The 18094-nt window shown below is 39.5% G+C and overlaps 1 protein-coding gene across 7 annotated transcripts in view; it reads left to right on the top strand.

The window, feature by feature from the left end:
* The window catches only part of FOXP1 (forkhead box P1), a 377320-nt gene that overhangs the window by 103697 nt on the left and 255529 nt on the right, over positions 1-18094 (top strand). The gene's annotated exons all lie outside the window — the stretch shown is intronic.

Here is an 18094-nt window from a genome sequence, read left to right on the forward strand (position 1 = left end):
AAGGTTTGTAGTCAAGGTTAACAGGAAACAGTGGAGACTGTAACAAACCAAGCATGAAAGCAGGAGTGGGTGTTTGGATATCTTGAGAGATGGTTTTCCTTTGGCGGGATGAGGGGGTGGGGAATACACCAGGCAGAAGAAGGTTCAGAGATCGAGAGATAAACTTTCCAGAGCGGCACCTGCAGTAATTTGGGGCACTGTAGCTCACAGTGGTGTAGAAGAGCTGATATGATGGTGCTGTGTGTTAGTTCCCTGAAGTTCTTTGGGGTCCTTTGTGCAATTCACAAATGTAGAAAGGAAATTGAACCACTCTTTTGATAATGCTTCCTGATATGATGGTTTTGTGTGTTATGGGTGCTTTAAGGAGCCTTATGTTTATTTTACACCAGAGGGATGCAGACAGCTGGTGGCCAAAATATGTCAAGGTGTTAGAATCCAGGTCTTTTCTCAAAATACCCAAACTTATGTTAGGTTCTGTGGGGGCCAAACTCACTTAGTGATGGAGGGGGTAATAATTCTAAAGCATGTCTCGAAATTGAGGATTATTTTGGAAACCTAAACAAAGTTCATTATTGGATTGTTACAAAAATATGAAACTATTGGCAATAGAAACAAATGTTTTGGGTGGTTTGCAGCTTTCTGGAGCTATGTCTGCATTGTTCAGCAATGGCTCTGTAGAGAGAAGCAGCTGGTGCCATAGACCTGGGAGCTTTCCAGAGGTTGTACACTGTCCCATATTTGATCCAGTCCTTTTGGATCAAAAGGTTTGAGAGTTTGGTGCTGAGCATAGGTTCAGAGGGGTGCTCCTGGAGCTGGTGTAGTTTCACAGGAGAGGAATCTAGCTAATGTTTGCTGAGCCTGCTCCGTTATGTGAATTACAATGCACTGAGTGAAGTCTAATGCACTTTGTCCCAAAAGCACTCTGGATTTGAACTGAAATGGCAAAGGCACCGTTGGAGCCTGTCAGTGCAGTCTGACTCCAGTTGCTCTTTACGTGTGAATATTCCAGCATATGAGCTGGTTTAAGTGACACCTTTGTTCTGACTGAACTCTTAAACTTCCCTTGTTTATATTTTAATTGCTTTTAGAAAATTCCGTAATGGTAGAAGAGCTGTTTCTATTTGTGGTGTGCTGGTTTCCAAGCCATACAGGGTACAGAGATGAGCTTTCTGAATTCTCTCCAATACCAAAATTTCTTTCTCACTTTTTCTTTGCTAGTGTAATGGTTCTTCTCTGATATCTTTGATAATATGTGCTTACATTTCAGAAAGAATCACTTTCATGGAAAGTTAAATAAATAAATATTATAATCAGTGAAGCATCATAAATAACTTTTATGTCTAAATCAAGCTATTAAAAGCTTTTTTATTTTTAAGTAGATAGGGGAATAAAATAGCTGCATAGTTCATAAAGTGGTATACTATTACTGCCTGCTGTGCCCATGAATTATGCCAGCTTTTTACACTTGGGAAGTAAAAAGCGGATTAGAACTGTGATCAATGTATTATCCTATATTTCTTATTGTGCATTATATTTCCTTTTTGAGAACCTTTGTAGACTAAATGGCTACTAATGACATAATTACAATTGTTTGTCACCACCATAATGTGTGATTTCCTATCTCATCATGAAGATGTAAGTTAGATAAAGGAGGAGTTTTGGCAGGAAGACAAAGTGCAGTGATTTATTAAAGACCAGATGTGGTTGTTAAAAGCTTTTCTACAGAAGGCTCAATTGAGTGATGTGAAATAGGAACGAAAGCTCCAAACACCACAGTCAGTGGTTCTTGGTGTGAGTGACACAGTTGCTCAGAGGAGCATGACAAATTAGCAGCGTGTTTTATTGTTGTGTACAAATTTATGTTTGAATTTAAACAGCATAAAAAGTTCAAAATTGCTAGTGCTATTAAAGTGGATGTTTAAAGGAAATAATTATGCTGAAATGGCGTGGATAACTTGAAAAGCTCGAATTCTATGAAAACAGCTCAAGATGATGTTAAGTCAAAGGATCTCAGGTCTTAGAAAGATGAGGGTTTACTGAGGCGATTGACAACAGCAGAAGCAAGTGTGCTGGAATATTAATTGTTTTGATGCAGGCAAAATATCAGTGTAAATCAGCATAACTCCATCAGAGTCAAGCTGGGGAGTGGGTTGCCTGTGTCCCCCCACAGAGGCTGGTCTTCACACATCCTTCCAGAACAGGTGGAGGCTACGGAGGCAGAGGAGAATGCACAGAGCGGCTGCTGAGCATGGCCCTAGCATCATGTGCAGGCCATGGGGAAGTGAGGGGCAAAGCCTAAGAAAGGGCAATTAAGGAGGAAATAATTTATTCTGTAGCTCTGAACTTTTGCACTGAGCAGCTTGGCTGTGTTTGCCGAGGAGCTGTGGCCAGCCCCTCTCCCATGGGAACGCTGTTACAATGCTTTTCCCGGTCCTTACGCAGCGCCGTCTCTTGGCTTTTTTAGTGTTCATGTCTTGTTGTGCAGTTGTGTGGCTCTGGCTGCTTTCCCCCACCAACTCTCAGTGCAGTCCTTCCACCACCACATCCTCCTCAGGACCTCGTGCTTGCCAGAGCATTTTCCAACTGCTCACACTGTTGTGTTGGGCCATGTGCTGCCCGTGGTCAGTTGTCTGTGCCAGCTGCTGATGTGTTTTGAGACAGGACTGGTTTTGGTTTAGCTTAATCTGAAATTGTAATGTGCATCTATTTGTCTCTTGGACGTAACACTGATAATTATTGATAGCTATTGACATTAATATTTGTGAAGTGATCAGTAGTGAAGGGTGAATTCTGAAGACAGCATAGAACCATGGAATGGTTTGGGTTGGAAGGGACCTTAAAGATCATCCACTTCCCAAACCCTGCAGTGGGCAGTGAAACATTCCACTAGACCAGGTTACTCGGAGCCCCATCCACATCCTTCCTTGTCTTTTGTTGCTCTCAGCTGTTACTGTGATCTAAACTTGTAAAAGTCACAATGTTCAGTCGGGGAGATGGAATGATAGCTTCAATACCTCTTTTGCCCTTATTTATTTTAGGGGTCTTTACACTTCACTTTGTCTCTTTGTGTCTTGCTTAGACATGTCTTGTGTCTTGACGTGGCAGGTGGCTGATAGGTGGTGGGGAGGGAGCAAGAGAAATGTTCAGAGAAACAGCTTCTGATAAGCATCTGAAATTCTTATATACATGCCTTGTGGTCTGGGAATTCTGCTGAAATGTCATGAAACTGGTTTTATTTGAAGAGTCTGCTGCTGCTCTAGGTTAGGCACTTCCCTGGTTTTGCAGATTACTGTAATACTGGTTTTCACTGAAGCAGAGGAAGTTTGAAAATAATATTAAAATAGAATAAAGTGTACTGCAGCCTTTTAATGACTCTCATCAGATTTCGACTTAAGATTTTTCTTAATACTTCTTTAATCATTATTTTATCTGAACTGGTAAGCCCATCCCCTTTTATGAATAGAGTTTAAGCTAACTTTGAATTTCCTGTCTTCCTGTTTAATCCAGACCTTTATCATTGCTAGCAGGCTAGGAAAAATACTATTGTCTCAGAATCTGGGATAACCAAAAGTCCGGTTTGGACACATTCAATCTAATGACTTTATAGAAGCATTTTTCAAATGAATTTTTGTTTTCTGCTGTCCTTTGTGTTTGGGTTATTTTTCCCTGCTCCCAACACAATTAGAATGCTGTTGCCTTTCAAATGAAATGCCTTTCTTTTTCTTTTTTTACCTCTGTCCTCTTTTAAGCCCTTGCTGTTCTCTCCTATAGAAATAAATCTTATTGCTACAAACATCACAGATCCATTGTCAAAACTTCATGCTTGGCATTTTAGTGATAGAAATCAAGTTGAAATACCAGTTCTGGATTGTTTTGCACTCTTGAGCAATGGCAGGCAGACTGGTCAGTGTGGAGAAGTCTAAGAGACTACAGCTAATATTTCTTCATTACCTGTGTGACTTCTGCCTCCTTGACATTGGTTATGCTCAGGTTCATGGGCAGTCAACGACTGATTTAGAGATGTGGAGGTCAGGGCAGTGTTGTGTAAGGTTTTGGTGGCTTTTTCTGTTCCCATGGGTGTCCTAAGTGTTGCAGAAACAAAGTCAGCTGGAGGCTCTTCAGGCCTAGGATTCAAAGGGGCAGGGGGTCAAAGGATGAGCAAAGTAGGAAGAGGTCACTGGGCAGGACAAAGGGAGCTGGACATTTTGGTCTCTTCAGCAGGACTTTCCTAATGGAACAGAAATTCTCCTTCTTGTATTGTGCCCTGTGTTGTATCTGATGTGTCCAGGTGAGATATCCCAGACCTGCAGGACAAACCTCAAATCTTAAGAACTTCATAAGTGTTGTTAAAGAATGAAAATGGCTGCTGCCACTGTTACAGAACATTTAGCTTTCTTATTTCACCTAATGTGAGATGGTAAGAAAATGCTGCAAGTAGGGTTGTCACAGATGCAAACAGAGCAAAGCAGACACCACAGAAATGTTTAACCCTGAATAATAGCCATGAAGAATTAATAAGGTTGGGTGAGAGTTAGTTTTTTGGGCAAAATTTCCCTGGGAACGGTTGTCTGTAATATTCTCAAGCTTGTTTTTCCTTGTTTGTTGTCCACTTGTGTGAATTTGGTAACATGCTTTGTGCAAGGAGCTTCTCAGCAGCACTGAAGTGATTCTGTATAATTTGTATTCACTGTTAATTTTAGTAACTGCGCTGAGATTTGAATTACACTAATCAACTTTTCTTGTAATTTGTATAATTTACATACTGTACAAACACTGCAAATGCAGGACTCTGGTGCAAAACAAAGTTTAATTAGTATAACAGAGCCACATCAGCTTTCCAAGTGATTGATTTCTGAGCATGGAAGAGATCTGTAACAACAGATTAGAGCACTAAAATGTCCAGTGTTAGTATAGGGGCCCAATGGGCTTGAGATGAGTAGAACCAGCACAGTTATTTGTAACCAGCCCTGTTCACCCATCACTTGACCCACCTTCCCCAAATACTTGACGTGTGCTGTGGGAAGCACTGAGAATTTTATGAATGTCTTGGTCTCTCTGGTTGCTTCTGTGGCTTCCCATTGATAGGAGGGGTTGGAGGATGTTCACCACCTGTGCTGGTTCTTCTGCCCCATCTCCACTTGTGTATCCCAACTTAGAGGTGTTTCTCCTGCTCTGTGGAAATTATTTCCATTCTGAAGGACTGGTGACTGTTGATATTCAGTGATCTGGCTGTGAAAAGTGTACTGATGTGCAGACTGAATTGTAAATTTGATCAGTTTTTAACGTTGTGTTACTTGTGATTCCTGTCTTTAAACTCCAGATCACTTGCTTCATACTTGTGGTTTTACTTAGTTTTAAGTGGGTTTTTTGATTAATTTATGGAGAGACCTCAGCAACAAAATGAAGAGGAGACCCATGTTACATAAAGGCAAGAAAACTCTTCATTTCACAAAATTTTGACAGATCTGGAAAACAAAAAAACTTTGTTTAAGAACAAAATAATTTTGCTTTTCTTGGTTGGATGGACTTCAGTTCTTGTGATCTTGGAGAGCATCTGCCACAAATGAGAATATGGTGAACTTTACATTGAGTTCTGAAATACTTTTTCTCTTAAAAGAGAGTATAGATCTTTTAGAACAAAATGGGTTTTGTTTTTTATTTTAAATCTGTAGGTAAATTAACAGGTGTAAAACTGGTGAGAAAACAGTAAACCTGAGAAAATGCTTGAGCTGGTGTGAGGATCGCTGTCAGTCCAAACCACATGTGGCTGTTGGACTCACATTTCTACAATTTGTTTAGCTGCAACTCAGAAGTCCCATCTCTGTGCTTGCTTTAATTTTTGCAGTATTTGTCCAGTTGATCTCCATGACATGATCTACAGGTGCAAAGCCAAGCCTGCTCATAAATTTCTGCAGACCTGGGGCTTTATTTCATGTCTGATCAGGCACTGTGGGTCTTCTCCTCTCACTGTGTTGGTTCTGACTTGGAGTTGTATTCTCTCATCCTTTCAGGGCTGTTAATAGCAGGGAAAGGTTTTAATGTCGATTTTTGTAGGCATTATGTTAAAACCATTGTTACCTAATTAGCATCCGTCATACATTTGTATATGACATTGGATGGGCAAGTGTAAATGCAATGGACTTTGAACATTTTATGAGGTGCTTCTGTGAAACTACTTCACTCATCATTACTTAAAAGCTAGAAATTTGGCCTTAGGTATTACATCATGTGAAAACCAGTAGACAAAAATGGTGATCAATTTTTTATTATAATAAAGTTTTAATATGAGGCATTTTTAGATATGTGTCATGAATATATGAGTCATGTATTTCACACCAAACTAAACCCATTATGATGATATTTCTACTTCAAGGGGTTTTCAGTATTTAAATACTAAATTTAATTCTATGGTTAAAAAATGATTCATATTCAAATCTATTTTTATGCTTTATAATTAAATAAGAAAATATTGCTTGTACCTACACTTTTACTATTCTGGGTCGTATTATAATTATTTCTTTAATTTGACCCATAAAACCAGTCCATTTCTTCATTAGTAAATTACAAGGATATCTCAACAGAAAAATGAGTTTTGAAGGTGTCTTACCATATCTAATGGGAATTTCAGTTTAGGATTTTCTCATTTCTTTCATTTGTTCCTTTTGTAAAACATGAAGATACTTTCTAGGTAAATTAATCCCTTCAAAGGAGCAAAATAACTTCCTTTTCGGAAAGGGTTATTAGAGACTTATTCTTTATAATCTTAAATACCACTTGTGTTAGGCTGAACAATGAAGGAAAAATTACACTGGTTTAAAAAAAAAAAAGAGAAAAAAATTATTACCAACCAAAGCCAAGTATATTACAATTATGTGATCATGGAAAAGCGAGCTTTCTACTGGGAAAAACGTGATCTAGATTCCCATGAAATTTCTAAGTTTAAGTATTTTTGTAAATTAGGTTGTTCCTAGTTAAACAGGTGGCTTTAAAGGCTGGTTTCACTGTTGTTTTAATCATAGTTTAGTTACCATGGAGAAATATGCAAGTTAGCATTTATACACAGAAGTGAAATTTATGCTGCATAGATAATAGCCTAAATTTAGCATGACTTAAGTTTACCACTTCCTTAAGAAAAAAGATATACATGTTTTATTATTATACTATCACACAACCAAGAAGTTAATTTCTTTAAAATATTATAAGATTTAAAATTCAAATTTTGTTGTCCTGAAATAAACACACTCTTTTTTTTTTTTTTTTTGAGCTCTAGCTTGAATTTATTTTTCCCCCCTTTGATTTTTTGGTTGATTTCTCAAGTCTGAGTTTTAGACAAGTTCAGTGCATGGTGTGGAGCTGGTTTTTATCTGTGCAACTGGCGTGCAGCAATTCAGCGAGGGACTTCGCAGGAGGGAAATCTGGGTTATAAAATTTATTGAGGCATTTCAGCTGTTTGACCCAGAGTTTATCAGAATGGAGATTTCTGTTACTGAGCTAAAACAATGCTGGGAGAAGGAAGAAAGTGGTGAGAAATAATAACATTGTGTTTCAGAGAATAGAGCCTGTCCTGGCTTAGCCAAGCCTTGTGAGCAAGTGGAGATGCTGAGTGTCTTTGGCTGACCTGGAGAGCTTGTTTCTCTCACCCAGATGCCCTTTCCTAATTTAACAGGGAGTTTTTTTGCTTGTTTTTAAGTTTAACAGTCCTGTCTGTAGGATCTCGCAGCGGAGCTAAGTTTTCAAGGACAAATGTTGTAAGAGTAGCATGATCCAACAGGAGGTCCCCCAGCACACCGAGTGCAGCAGATCCCTTTCAACACCAGCTGTTCTCACAGATATAGATTGCTGCAGTGAAATTTTCTTAATATAATTCAGGAAGCTCTAGAGAATTCTCCAAAACAACTGTGCCAACAAGGAAAATGTTGAATTTTTCATCAGCTGCCCAATGCTGAGAGTTAGTGGGCAATCCGTTCATTCATGACCAGATGTTCAGTGTAGTAACACTCTGCAGTTAACTTGAACCTTGTGGCCTGTTTTCCGGCGGCTGCAAGGACATTGGCAGCAGCCTGGCACGGGAGGATTGCGGCCTGAGAAGGTGCAAGATCTGCCTGTGGCTGCCTGGTTTTCCACCAGTGACCAGCAAGGTAGGGACTAATGGAGGAGGGAGAGGCTGCAGCATCAATCATTGCAGGGGTCTGGTGAGAAGCATCTTTATTTTGCAGCTCTGGTATCAGAGGAGAGCTGACCAATTTTTATCTTACCATCTTCAAAAAGAAAGATTAGCTTTTTCAGTCTGTGTGCAGGGTAGGGTTAATGCTTAATAATGTGTCATAACTTTGGTTTCTTACCCTTTTTTTTTGTGGCAAAGTGATGAGAAGACAGGTGACTGGGAACTTGGCACAGCTGTGTGGGTGCATTGAGGTGGGTAAGGTCAGGGTGGTGGTAAATCCACCTCAGCCCCGTCTTGAGCTCAGCTGAAGGAAGAGAGTTGACTCCTGAGTAGACTCGGCTGCTCACTCAATCTCATGGTTTCTTTCATAAAGATGCATTTATGCCTTATGCCATTTCAGTGTGTTGTGTTAGGCACTAGTACACAGAAAAAAATAGTATTGAGTAGGAGTTCTGGAATAAACGGTGTGATTTTCTACTTTGAAAAGGATTCTTCCTTTAAATGATTAACTGTGTTTGATTCTGGGTATGCCAGCTGGCTAGAAGAGGGAAGGCAGGATTTGATAATGTTTAGTTTTCTCTTAGATGTTACAAGAATCTTAATTCCTTCCTTCATTGTATTTCAAAATAATATAACTATTGATTTCAAAGTGGAGCCGTCGATGAAACTGCTATTATCTCACGCTGTCACAATAGCCGCACTTTCTCAGGTTCCTTTGATGAGCAAGGGGAAAAATCCCTTTTCTTTAAATGCAGTAGTTTGGGCTTTCAACTTCCAGGCGTGCTCTCGAGGAGGGAAAAATCTCGCCTAGGCATGTTTTTGAGAATGATAGCCCTTCTACTAGGGGGGCAGGAGCTGGACTTGCCCTGAGGAAGCAGTTGTTGCCCAGCCACACTCTGGGTGAGGAGCTGCCCGCCCGCTTTGCGTAACGGTAGCGTGACTGTGGCCGGCCAGGACAGGACACCCGTCCAACTGTCATCTGTGCTCGAGCAGGGCCCTCCCAGTAATGATGTTTGCTTTGGCACGGCTTTCTGGCTCTAATTTGTCAAGTTGCACTGAAACCCTCCCTCTGCATTTCCTGCTCGGGGAGAGGAACCTTGTTGCATATTGTGTTCAGCCCTGGAAATTCGTCTTTATTGTGTTCATGAAGTTGAGCTTGACCTGTCCTCTGAAAGGGCAGGGGAAAGTTTTGCAAACAAGTTTTCCACTTAGAAACAGCAGCAAGAAAATGCACTAAACCATAAATTGGAGGAATAAAATGAGGGTAAATAAAAATAAAAGTTAATTTCTCTCTTGGTTTTGGTTTTGTTTTTGGTAGATTTTTTTCTTTTTTTTTTTTAAGGAAGGATGGGGGAATAATAGCCTTGTTTTCATTGATGAGAACTTGCTGATAGAAAAATGAGAACAAGTTTACAGTAGCTTTGACATTAGTTACCTTTATTCAGCATGCTCCAGCTGCATTGAGCCCTCAGGAAGCCTTCACCATGCACACAGTTTGTTCTTGGGTGTGAAAGCAAACAGTATTTGAGTTGGCAGTAACTTCCCTTTTAGAGAAGTTTGCTGCCTCGGCAAGAAACCGCAGCATGAGCTTTCTGCTGTTGAATGTTTCCACTGGCAGGATGGCCTTTTTCCACATTTCCTTGGTTTAAGGAAACAGATTTTGAACTTTTTTTTAAGACAAAATGCCAACATTTAACAGCTGGAGTTATCATATAATTTATGAGTTTCACTTTTATGCTTTTTCAGAATATAAAAATTAAAAATCTGCAATTATTCTGAAGTTATGCGAGTTGTTGCAGAAAAGTGATTAAAAAGTTGAACCTCTGTTATGAGGATTTCAAGAAAGTCATTGTTATCTAAACAGTTATTTTTAATTACTCTCTTTAATGACTTGTAATTGTTATAATTTACTTCTGTTATTACACTTACCATATAGGTGATATTTAAGGAAGTCTTTTGTTTCCCCCCTTTGATTAACAAGGAGGAGTTTGTGCAGTTGAAGCACTTTGTATATTTAGTTTTTTAATTTTTCTTGCATGAGAGCTTGTTAATCTTCCCTCTCCTCTGAGAGTCTTCCCACTGTGGCAGCTCCTTTTGGAATATTGATGCAGGTAGAGCAGGCAGAGGCTTCCAAGCTACACCTTGCCAAGTTGCTACTTGCTAGCAAGAAGGGCTCTTAAATCTGGCACTAAAGATATCCAGATGTTGAATGGACCCTGATTCACCCCTGTTTGCTCCCTTTTGGGATGGCCTCTTTTTCCAAGCTGAAATTTGGTGCACGATGCTCAAACTTTGAAATGCCTCGTATTGGCTACAAATTTCAGATCCCAAACTCAGCAGCTAGAATTAGAAACAGATTAGATGCAGGAAATTACTGCAGCCAGCCAGTAAATTATGGAGCAACAGCCGCTGTAAGTGTGGTGGTATTTGTGTTCTGTCAGTTCAGGGATGCTCGTTGTGTTTTGCTGAGCATCACTCAGCTCACATCTGTATAAACACTGGGAACACAGCACAGATCTTTAAAAAGCAAATCAGCCCAAAGAAAGCTTTGCTGAAGGAGTTTCCCTGGTTTCACAAGCTGGAAAAGGAGGGAGGGGGAAGGAGAGGCTGGAAAGTAAATATATTATGTACAATGCTTTTCATATTAAAATCACTTAATTTGTATTTTAGATGTAGGGGAAAAAACATGTTGTAATGATGAACAGCAGTGTTTAAGAAATGTATATTTTTTTATTTTCCCAGACAGTGGCTATTTGTCATTTTTATCTCTGCGACTTGTAGACTTGATTGGATTTATTATGTATGCTGCATGTTTATGGCACTTTTATTGTACACTGTTAATTTGTTGTAACTGCTGCCACTTTCTTGCCAAGGACCCCTTGAAAGCAAGTATGTGTCAACAGTTACCTTCCAGTTTAATAAACTTTAGCTATTTCTCAAGTTTGGTTGTTCTGTGTTCATGGGGAGCTTTTGACTCCATTGTAGCTGAAGAAAGTTCCTGGAACACAGGCTGAGTCCTGCAGCACGTGTTTGAAGGTAAAGCACTGTTTTTTTTTCTTTTTCTTTTTTTGGTTTTTTTTTTTTTTTTTTTTGAGAGGGTTTATCTTTATTTTAGATTAATAATCCAATTCTAGCTTATTGATACTATTACTTTAGTTTATGGCAAAGAAAGTAAAAGGAAAAAAATCTCAAGCTTCTTTTAAGTAAGCAGGTCAATCGGCTTTTAAAATCAAATATAAAATGTCTTTTAAATGTGATGCTAATGGTGAAAAATGAGATGATACCTTTTTATGTTTTTGAAGCCCAGAAACATTGATAAATTATCCAAACAGGATTAGTGTGTAGTTATTGGTAATAAAACTGAATGTATTTATATGATAAGGATTAAACAAGATGAGACTTCATTTTTTGGGAAAGATGCAAAGATAAAAATAATCCCAAGAAAAATAGTTCTCTGTGGATATATATTTAAGGCACAACTGGAGGTAGAATTAAAACGGTGGATTAAAGGTGTTTTGTGGTAAAATGATGGCTGGAGTTGATACATTTCATTTTCATTCTGTTTAATTTATTTGAGTTTATTGCCTGCTGATGAATCTCACTGATGATGCCGATTCCATGAGGTCAGCTATGTTATTAACTTCCTTGATAGTGAGGTGGTGGAAGTGTGCTCTGGAGAAGGAGCAAGGGTCCTTCAAACGGATGGAAACTGCTGGGTTTTTTTATTATGAGGGTGTGGTTCTCTAGCCCATGATAGATAGTGATGGCTGATCTGTAACCCTCAAGGAGGGGGTGCTCTTAGGAGGCAGGAGACCCTTTTGGTTTTGAGAGTGCTTTCTATGGAGCATTGTGCTTTGGTGGGATCCGGTTTGCAAAATGGCTGAATTTAAACGTTTGTAAAAGCCCTTATGAGCCAGAATAAGTCACATGGGAACACAGCACAGTCGTAGTGTGTGTGGCCACAGCATCTCTTCAAACCTGCAGATTGTATCTTGTCCTGCAAGAACCCTGCATCAAAATCCTCCTTCCTGGAAAGGTCATGCAAGTTTTGCTTTTGGCATTGATAAAACCTGTCTGTTTTCACTCTTCATGTCTAAAGGCTGGTTTGTTCAATGGTGCCTTACAAGGCAAGCCCAGAGTTTGTTCAACTCGTCTCGTTGGTATGAACTGGGTCCTGTGAGCTCTGCCCCTGTTTTGTCTCAGATTATTACATTCCCCTCCCGTTCCACCTTGCCCATCACCATGTGCATATTTCATATTGTAATGGTTGCCCATATGCATGCTTGGAAATAGCACCTGCTTTTTCCAGAGCCACAGTACTACCTAGGGAGACACCTGATTTGTAATCCTGGTTATATTAAAAGCTGGTGTAATGCTGATGGGCCATAGAGTGCAGATTCAGAAAAAGAAGAACCCCTCACTGAGTGATTTGATATGCATTAAAACAATCCCATATTGCTAATATCTGCATTTGCACTGGTGTGCACGTGTGCGTGCACGCATGCCCTCTGTCTTACTCTGAGTTCTCTGCACTCATGTATGAAGGGTGGAAATCCATCCATCACAATGTAGAAACCAGACTTTTTTCCTCCTTTTTTGCTTTTTTATTTTTGGTCACATTTCCTTTATGCAATAGTTGTGAGTTGGTTAATGACAAGCTCTCTAGTTAGGCACTATTCACTCTGTGTTCTGCATTTATCGTATGGCAGAGATCCTTTGGTGTGCTCTGATGAATCAGCATGCAGACAGAAACACAAAGCATTGACTAAACAGATTACCAGGAATAGTTTATTTAAAGAGGGGATGTTCCTGGTGGGATGAGAGGATCTGAATCTGCTCAGCTTTAGCATGAGGTGCTGTAATGTTTCCATCTCTCTCCCTTCTGCCAGAAAAGTTGGGGCTGACTTTGTTTTTACTGGTGTGTGTTGCAGTAAAAAACACACAAAATGCTGCAGTTGCCTCCCCAATTCAGTTATATTTTGTGTAGGTGACTTTTTACATACCTGTCTTCTTCCACATTTAATTCCATTATTTATGTGGACAAGAAGGTACTTTTTGAGTCTTTAAGAACAGGACCTGTATAGGGTCTGACCTGAGGCCTGTTGAATGGAGGGAACTGAAGCACCACCTTGCACTTGGTGAGCTGGTGGTCAACCTTGCTCAGTCTAAAATGGCTTTTTGCTGTTGGGTTTGTGCTGTGATTCCATGAAGGGATGATTCCCTACTCTGAACTCTGTCTGGGCATCCAGGTCCTTTGCTTGGGTGGTTGACTTCCTGCTCACGGCAAGCATCTCTCCATTCCCCTTGTGCCGGATCCTGCCAGGGACTAATTCTCTGTTCCATTAGATGTTACCCTGCCAAACCCAACCCAGGACAGATAAACTGAGAAAACATGTCTCATGTGAAACATACAAGTAACAAACATTGTTTGTTTAGTGCTTCCCCACCCTCATGTTTAATTGTATAAATTAAATGTCGCGTCAGTCTGCCTCAGGTGTTGGCATCCTATTCAAATTTCAATTACCACCATTAAAGTATATTTACGCAGTGCACAAATATAGGGAGAACATATTTATAGCAATTTTTTATTGCTTGTTACGTCCTAAAAAAATAACACTGAAATGCTGAATCGCTAAGTTTAAGCAAGTTTTAAGTTGAAGGAGAATTTCTTTTCTCACACAGTACAAGTGCTAGATGAAACAGCAATGAATTGTATCACTGCTCAGCTCATGTCTGTGTGACTGTACAGCAGTAATCATATATTGTTACTGGAACCACCTAAATAATTAATTGTAAGAAAACAACATAGTTAAGGCTCAGGAGGGGAGCAAAGGGGAGAGGTGCAATACTGAATTTTCTCACTGCCTGAAAACAACATTTGCAAGGCTCTCTTTAGCTACTGCTAGGAAGAATATAATTGAACAGAGGCTAAAATTATACTTCTGAAAGAAAAAGCTTTTCTATATTTCAAACATTTCATACAGTAAAACAATGCTATACCTGATGAATAATTAAAGTACTGAAGAAAAACATCTTTCCATGTGTAACTTAATTATATGTGTGAAGCATTTTTACCCTTATGAAAAAAATGTAAGGAATGACTTTTGTTTTCATCTCCATTCATTATATGAGAGACTCTTTCTGTAAAATATGAAGTGTTGTGGAGCCCTGTGAACTTCTCAGTGGCTTTCTGGGATTGTCCTACGTGACCCTTAAAGTGTTGGTGATAGATTCAAGTGTGGTGGCGTTTTCAGGGTGGGTTTTTATTGTCTAAAGCATGGGGTAAAAACATGTAAGAAGAGGAGAGAGTGCAAATGGTAGCACTGCTTCCTTGTGTATACAAAGCAGGGTTTGTGAGAAAGAATTAAGAGTTCAGTATTTCAATAATGAGAAAATAGTATTAATTTATAGATTTTTTTTGAATGCATATGAACTCTTGGATAAAGCTGCAGCCACTCTAAAATTTTCTTCCTTACTCTATTAAGTTAACATGGTTTAATTTTTTCTAAATATTGCAAAGACAAATGCTTTTCCAACTTTCACCTTCAAGCTGTTTTGCACCCAGTGTCCACCGAACTCATTATTGAGGCTCTTGCAAAAAGCAAAAGCATCTGGATCAGAGATATTGACATGATCTCCAGCGACCTGGACTTCAGATTACTCCAAGTGACCAGTGTGTTTGTGTTGGGCAGTTGTGGGGAGCTCAGGTTCCCCAGCATAGTGATTTTACAGGTGTTCTGCAGTTATTGGGTGATTCTTTCTCTCACAAGAGAAATACCAGCTGGGAAGGGTCTTTTAACTCATCCAATCTCAGCCCTTAGTTGTGCTCCTGTCTCCAGTGCTGCTGCACCTGGATGGCTTTCCCTCTCCAAGTAAGAGGTTGGCAGCTGCTCTGTTCAAGACTTTTGTAGCCTGTTGAATCATTCAAATGTGTGTCTCCCACAGAAGGCACTCTTTTTCTTTCCTTATTCTTTTTTTTTTTCTCAGTGCAGTCAAATGTCTGGTTTTGTTTCTCACCTCCACGTAATAAAATCAAGACTATTAGTAATAGAAGAACCTGTAGAAAGGGGAGGTTTTTCTCCCATCTGCTACTTCATGCTTGGGTGTGAAAGGAGCCAGGATCATGTTTCTCCTGGCAGTTGTCTCGCTGGCATCCTGGATGTGGGGAGGCTGGGGAAGGTGCACGAGGGTGAGGAGGGGCACCCTGAATGTGGCTTGGTCGCATTAATGAAACCTCTGGTGCCATCCATTGTTTTTCTGGGCAGGGAGGTCTGTCTGTTGTCACAAGCTGCACCCAGGAGCTGGGTCACAAGCCATTCAAATATATCCTAAACAAGTATTCTCTTGTGAAATGGGTAAGGAAACTGCTGGAAAAACATCCTTGTGGATTGTTTTTAACACAGGCTCTCGGGATAATGTCCCAATGTGAGCCTTGTCCCCTGTAGCAGAGGAACGAGATGAAGTGGGTTGCATCTGGTTAATTAATGTTCTCCTAAGGGTTTCTTTGGGGGCCTTCCCTCCTCTAAAAGTACTTTTCTAAATTTCTGTGAATTAAGGGTGGGAGGAGATTTGATTAGCTTGGGTATTCCTTGGTAGTCATCATGAAAGCCTTCATTTTTGTTTGGGAGGATTGAAGAGTTTTCCTGGTGTATGTAGTGGTTACTGCCATGGAAATACCTCTAGTGCAGAGGCAGAGCTACTTAAAAATACTTTCAGACAGCAGATCCTTGCTGTGTTTGTAAGGGTTCCTTTGAGCAATGAAGATGATTTCAGAAAAGAGTATATTTTTTCTTCTTAAAAGGTTACTAAGGATACTGTCCCTAAAATAAGGATAGGAAACTCTTAAATATGGCATCACAGATTGGATACCTTTGCTTCTAAATCACTTGTGTTTGATATGTGGGTGCTTGTGTTGTTTTCTCATTCTTTTGTTAGTCTGTCTGTGCAAACAGATGTACATTGTCTTCAGGATTATTTCAAACCATAAACTATTTAAGACATTCTACTGTGAAAACAGCAGTATTAGAAATCCAAACTGGAAGCAAGTGCTAGTCCTTCTGCTTGGTAACTCAGGGAAGGTTTGGGTGTACCCAGTGAAGTTTTTTTGTTTGGTTTTGGGCATTTCAGTCAAGAAAGTATTTTTATTTTCTATAGACCCAAGTACATGATCTGAATATATTCTGTACTTGGGAGTATTTTTTTGCTATTTAATGCTAATAATATTTACAATATTTACTTTGTTCTTGTTAGGTTGTCTTTAGCTCTGTAAATGCGTCTTTGACTTCTCCTGTACGTCATTGCATGCTCAGATGGCTTCATGTAGAGACAAAGTCATCAGAGCATTGCAAATGATTGAAAATTTCTGAGCATCTCAGTGATGCTGTTGGTTTTCATTTTCCAAGAGCAATGCAACTCTTCATTGCAGGTTGATATACCTGACATGTTAGAGGGGAATTTTTGAAAAGAAAACAGTTTTCAAGGATATTTTATTCTTGAGCTGTAAGCAAACGTTGACATCAAAGTCTCAGGCATTTCTAGTTGAGGTGTTAAAGATATCTTTGTAGTTCTCTGCTGCTCCTGGGAGATGCTGCCAATTTTATTAGTTTTTAGAGTTTTCTGGTCCTGCTGCTTGAGTAGGAGCATAGTTAAGGATGAAGGTCAGTCTCTATACTCTTCAGATAACAGAATGTGCACCATGGAGAGGTTTCTACCCCCTTCTTCTTTTTATGAGCAGAACAGCTTTGCTAAGCAGACACATGTTTTAATGATAGCAGACTACATTTACACATTGTACAGTGGTATTTTGCTACATTAATTACCTTGTCAAATGTAATAGGTAATTACCACATCAAATCACCTTCATATGTTACATGGAGGCATAACTTGCTGAATTATTTAAAAAAACAAACAAACAACATCCTGGAAGCCCAAGGGCAACATCACCACAAATCTCTCTTTCTCTTTCAAAATAACCCACTGATGTATGTGAAAGCAGAAGCTGCGCTATCCTCAGCCAGCCTTGGCTTTGGGATATGGCAGTGGCTGCTCTATGTACCCCAACACCATGTATGTCCCTTCTCTGATTTTAAATAAAGTCCTATGATTTTATTTTATCTGTTTTTTTTATTCCTAGTCTGAAGCTGGTCTTTTCAGTGAATCCACAAAGAGATTTGTGCTCAGTCTAGGCAGTGCTGGAAGGAGCACTTCTCTCATGTGACCAACTGTAGTACACAGAGGAAGAAAACCAATAAATTTTGGTTATTATTTCCTATCTGGTAGCTACTTAAATGGCATTTCTGGTGAAACTCTGCAACAATTGTGTGAAATTAGTTAGCGCTTTAATGTGCAGGGTGCATATGCCACAGTGGTACCCACAGGGACCAGGAGCTGAGTGATGCAAATCTTTGTCTTGTCTTACCATAGCAGAAAAGGGATGTGGGGGAAAGGCTGCTTTGAAGTGCAGTTGTGAGTAGAGACCAACCCATAAAGCTCAGGTAGCAGGTTACTTTGCAGATAAGTATTATTGCTTTAGATCCTCCTTATTTTGACTTTTTGGAGGTCTACTTAGTGTCCTCAAGGGTTTTAGCAGAGGCTGCTTGTGCACCACATAGCTCTGGGAAAAATAAAGAGCAAAGGGGAGGGGAGATCCTCTTGTATATTGATATTTTGCTTCTTTGTTTAAATATGTGCTTTCTTTTATCCAGTGGTGAAAGAAGGATAAAAAGAGGTCGCAAATGCGTCTTTACTTTCATACACATTACATGTGCCTAGAAAAAAGGTTTTTGAAGTTTTTTGAAGAAAAATTCATTTATTTTGCAAACTGTGTGAATGTTACTATGTAACTTTATCAATCTATCTGTATATATGTACACATAAGTATATATAACTGTTGTTCAGCCTTGAGGAGACTGAGGCAAGACTTCATTGTGA

Source organism: Serinus canaria, chromosome 12 (assembly GCF_022539315.1).
Source record: "Serinus canaria isolate serCan28SL12 chromosome 12, serCan2020, whole genome shotgun sequence".
In the NCBI taxonomy this organism is placed as follows: Eukaryota; Metazoa; Chordata; class Aves; order Passeriformes; family Fringillidae; genus Serinus; species Serinus canaria.